Genomic DNA, 5,297 nt, shown 5'->3' with positions numbered 1-5,297 from the left:
ATCCTTGAACTTAGTTTAATTATATTGATGTGGTGAAAATACTTCTTGTTTTCTGAATGAATGCTTGAATAGTGCATATGTCTTTTGAAGTTGTTGTTTAGGAATGTTAAATATGTTGGCTCTTGAAAGAATGATGACAAGGAGACATGTTATTTGATAATCTGAAAAATCATAAAAATGATTCTTGAAGCAAGAAAAAGCAGCAAAGAACAAAGCTTGCAAAAAAAAAGAGAAAAAAAAATAGCGAAAAAAAAATAAGAGAAAAAGCAAGCAGAAAAAGCCAAAAGCTCTTAAAACCAAGAGGCAAGAGCAAAAAGCCAATAACCCTTAAAACCAAAAGGCAAGGGTAAATAAAAAGGATCCTAAGGCTTTGAGCATCAGTGGATAGGAGGGCCTAAAGGAATAAAATCCTGGCCTAAGCTGCTAAACCAAGCTGTCCCTAACCATGTGCTTGTGGCGTGAAGGTGTCAAGTGAAAACTTGAGACTGAGCGGTTAAATTCAAGGTCTAAAGCAAAAGAAGAGTGTGCTTAAGAACCCTGGACACCTCTAATTGGGGACTTTAGCAAAGCTGAGGCACAATCTGAAAAGGTTCACCCAATTATGTGTCTGTGGCATTTATGTATTCGGTGGTAATACTGGAAAACAAAGTGCTTAGGGCCACGGCCAAGACTCATAAAATAGCTATGTTCAAGAATCATCATACTGAACTAGGAGAATCAATAACACTATCTGAACTCTGAGTTCCTATAGACGCCAATCATTCTGAACTTCAATGGATAAAGTGAGATGCCAAAACTATTCAAGAGGCAAAAAGCTACAAGTCCCGCTCATCTGATTGGAGCTATGTTTCATTGATAGTTTGGAATTTATAGTATATTCTCTTCTTTTTATCCTGTTTGATTTTCGGTTGCTTGGGGACAAGCAACAATTTAAGTTTGGTGTTGTGATGAGCGGATAATTTATAAGCTTTTTGGCATTGTTTTTAGTATGTTTTTAGTAGAATCTAGTTACCTTTAGGGATGTTTTCATTAGTTTTTATGTTAAATTCACATTTCTGGACTTTACTATGAGTTTGTATGTTTTTCTGTGATTTCAGGTATTTTCTGGCTGAAATTGAGGGACTTGAGCAAAAATCAGATTCAGAGGTAGAAGAGGGACTGCTGATGCTGTTGGATTCTGACCTTTCTGCACTCAAAGTGAATTTTCTGGAGCTACAGAACTCAGAATGGCGCTCTTCCAATTGCGTTGGAAAGTAGACATCCAGGGCTTTCCAGAAATATATAATAGTTCATACTTTAGCCGAGTTTAGATGACGTAAAAGGGCGTTGAATGCCAGTTCTACGCTGCTGTCTAGAGTTAAACGCCAGAAACACGTCACAAACCAGAGTTGAACGCCAGAAATACGTTACAACCTGGCGTTCAACTCCAGAAAGAGCCTCTGCACGTGTAACATTCAAGCTCAGCCCAAGCACACACCAAGTGGGCCCCGGAAGTGGATTTATGCATCAATTACTTACCTCTGTAAACCCTAGTAACTAGTTTAGTATAAATAGGACTTTTTACTATTGTATTAGATATTTTGGGACGTCTGGTTCTTAGATCATGGGGGCTGGCCTCTCGGCCATGCCTGGACCTTTCACTTATGTATTTTTAACGGTAGAGTTTCTACACTCCATAGATTAAGGTGTGGAGCTCTGCTGTTCCTCAAAGATTAATGCAAAGTACTACTATTTTTCTATTCAATTCAACTTATTCCGCTTCTAAGATATTCATTCGCACTTCAACCTGAATGTGATGTGATGCGCATAAACTTGTTATGCTACGATTTAGGAAATTGCACGATCGGCAAAATTCCTTCCGGCAAGTGCACCGGTTATCGTCAAGTGAAAACTCACAATAGAGTGAGGTCGAATCCCACAAGGATTGGTTGAGTGAGCAATTCGGATTAGAAGTGTGTTCTAGTTGAGCGGAATCAAGATTTAGATGAGAATTGCGAAATGTAAAATTGGCGGGAAACGTAAATGACAAGAAATTTAAATGGCGGAATCTTAAATTGCATGAAGTAAAGAGCAGAAGCTAAATTGCTGAAATTAAAAGGGAATGGGGGTGATTGCATGAATTTAATTGCAGAATGTAAGAGAAAGTGGAAATCAGAAATGGGGAATTCATTGGGTTATAGGAGATATTGAGATCTCCGAATCAAAACATGTTTATCTCTTCCTCAACCAATGCGTTCATTGAATTTTGCTTGGCAATCTTATATGATTGGATCCCAATCCCTTGGCTCACCAATTCTCTCTAAAAACAAACAAATTCCCAATCCCTTGGTTTAAATGTTCATAAGAAGAGATGATGCTCGATCACTGATTATACCACACAGTTTCATGAACTACAATTTGGTAGGATTACATGTCACAATATCCATCCAAACCCCAATCCAATTCACTGTGAGAAAGCTTCTCTAGCATGAATCCTCCATTCCTTTCCCAAGGTTCCGAAGGATTCCAATTATGGGTAGTTTCTTTCCCAAGACAACTACCCAATGGAATTAGATCGAGAAGCTTTCTAACAAAATTCAAGAGAAAAGATTGAAGAAGAAGATAAACTATTATTGATTCATTGAATTTCAATAGAGCTCCCTAACCCAATGAAAGGGGGTTTAGTGAGTCAAAGCTCTGAATTCAATTACAAAGATATGAAAACTAGCCAAATGAAAAGGTAAAAGTCCTTCCTAACTTAAATTCTATCCTATTTATACACTTTCTATATTGAGCTTCTGTTGTGTTTCTTGGGCTTTGAGGCCTCTCCCTGCTTTCCTTTTGCCTTGGGTTTATGATCCATAATCTTGATGAGGCTGTTGATCCAAATTCTGTAACATTCATTTAGCCAACTTAGTGATAATCAAATAATGACACATGACTCAATAAATTGAAATTTCAGACTCATCAATCCTTCAGGCCCAATCCCATAAACCATGATATTCAATTGGGTTTCATACCAGAGTAAGTTTAAGTTAATGTTTGTGCTCAAATACTAACTTAAACCGCAATATTTTTGGCCCAGAAACCTTTTCCAAGAGTGGCGTTTAAGTTGCAGTTTAAGCTTAAACTGTAGCTTAAACGCCAGACACTTCCAGTGATGCCTTTTGTGGAAGCACGTTTAAGCTTCAGTTTAAGGTTAAACTGAAGCTTAAACGTGGAAATGGAAGAAGGCAGCCCTGGAGGGTAACTTAGTCGAACACGTTTAAGCTTCAGTTTAAGGTTAAACTGAAGCTTAAACGTGGAGATAGAAAAGGCAGCCCTGGAGGTCGAACACGTTTAAGCTCCAGTTTAAGGTTAAACTGGAGCTTAAACGTGGAAATAGAGAAAGCCATCCTGGAGGTCGAACACGTTTAAGCTCCAGTTTAAGGTTAAACTGGAGCTTAAACGTGGAAGCTGAGAAAGGTAGCCCTGGAGGTGTCGAACACGTTTAAGCTCCAGTTTAAGGTTAAACTGGAGCTTAAACGTGGAAATGGAGAAAGCAACCCTGGAGGAGAAAACTTGGTCGAACACGTTTAAGCTCCAGTTTAAGGTTAAACTGGAGCTTAAACGTGGAAATGGCTCCCTGGTGCATTTCCCATTTCTGGCGTTTAACCTCCAGTTTAAGGTTAAACTGGAGGTTAAACGTGGAAATGCTTCCTGAGTGGCATTCTCATTCTGGCGTTTAACCTCCAGTTTAAGGTTAAACTGGAGGTTAAACGTGGAAATGCTTCCTGAGTGGCATTCTCATTCTGGCGTTTAACCTCCAGTTTAAGGTTAAACTGGAGGTTAAACGTGGAAATGCTTCTTTGGTGAGACTTTCATTCTGGCGTTTAACCTCCAGTTTAAGGTTAAACTGGAGGTTAAACTTCAGTTTCAGCATTTCTTAGCCTTCATGATTCTGGCGTTTAAGCTCCAGTTTAGGCTTAAACTGGAACTTAAACTCCACATGTGATATTCAAGCTTCCTTTATTGATTTTGTTGCTTCCTTGCCTAGCCTCTTCTTCCCTGAAATCATCCAAACAATTTCATCAAAGTCTTGCAAAATTTCATGAGAAATCTTCCATTCATAGCATTCAAGTAATATAACTAAAACTCATGGAATTTGCATCAAAATCATACTGTTTGGATGGTTCATTGCTTTGTTATTCTTTTAACCATTCTTGGTTACTTTAAGCTCAAGAAAATGCATAAAACAACTAAAACTATCAAAAAAATGCTAGTGAAACTAGCCTAAGATGCCTTGGCATCACAACACCAAACTTAATACTTGCTTGTCCCTAAGCAAGTCCTGAGTTATTTGAGAAGAAAGTATGAAACAGAAAGCAATTACATTGGCTATATTAGCAAGCATTTGAAGTTCATCAGAAGGGTTTTATGCAGAAAGTTGTAGCATCACTTTTTCATACTTATCAGGTAAGATTATCACTTTTTCATTGCATCCATCAAACACTGCTATGGCCTCTTGTTATTCTTATGTCCTTGGCACTTTTCTCTTCTTTGTTTTTCTTTTCTTTTTCTTAGAGCTCCTTTGCTCCTTATTTGCTTGGTGTCATGTGTTGCACAAGCCTTTGGCATTTTCTTTTTCTTATCAGTGCACTACACATATCCACTTCAGGCATTTTAGTTCACATTTCTTCTTGAGACATTGGTGCCCAGCACCTCTTTGTGTGACTAAATGTTTTGTATTTGGGTTGCTCTTGATAATGGACTTTTGGTTGATAATCCCGGGTTAGTTAACCCAAGTTACCAAGTGTTGAAACACTCCTCAGAACCTATTCATCCAAGCATATCCTTAATACATAAACACCACAGGCATTTGTCTCAGAAGTTCAAACCATTGGTGCCTAGCTTATTTTCTCAAAAATTTTTTTTTTTTTGCTTTTTGGTTGCCCTTTTTCAGTGGCTTTTTCTTCTTCTTTTTCTTTCTTTTTCATGGCCAAAGACATTTATTCATCAAGATCCATAGACAGTTTTCAATTTCTACATAAAAAATGATAATTCTACACTCTATTTCCAGTGATCTGACTTAAACAATCAAGCATGCATACCACCACTTAATTCTACTTGATTTGTCACTAATTGAGCCAAGTTACTTTTGTTCAAACTTTTCTTTTATTTTTGGAAACAGAACAAGCATGGCAAGCACTTGTTTAAGAAGGTGAAGTTATATCCAAACATCTAGGCATTCATTTTATTCAAGGCAATAAACAGACAAACATACTAGAGATTTCACCTTAAAACTTAAATGACTTATAATGAAAGAAAGCTCATGAAGA

This window comes from Arachis ipaensis, chromosome B6, assembly GCF_059453495.1.
Source record: "Arachis ipaensis isolate K30076 ecotype BB chromosome B6, ASM5945349v1, whole genome shotgun sequence".
Classification (NCBI taxonomy): domain Eukaryota; kingdom Viridiplantae; phylum Streptophyta; class Magnoliopsida; order Fabales; family Fabaceae; genus Arachis; species Arachis ipaensis.
Note: the sequence above shows the minus strand (reverse complement) of the source record.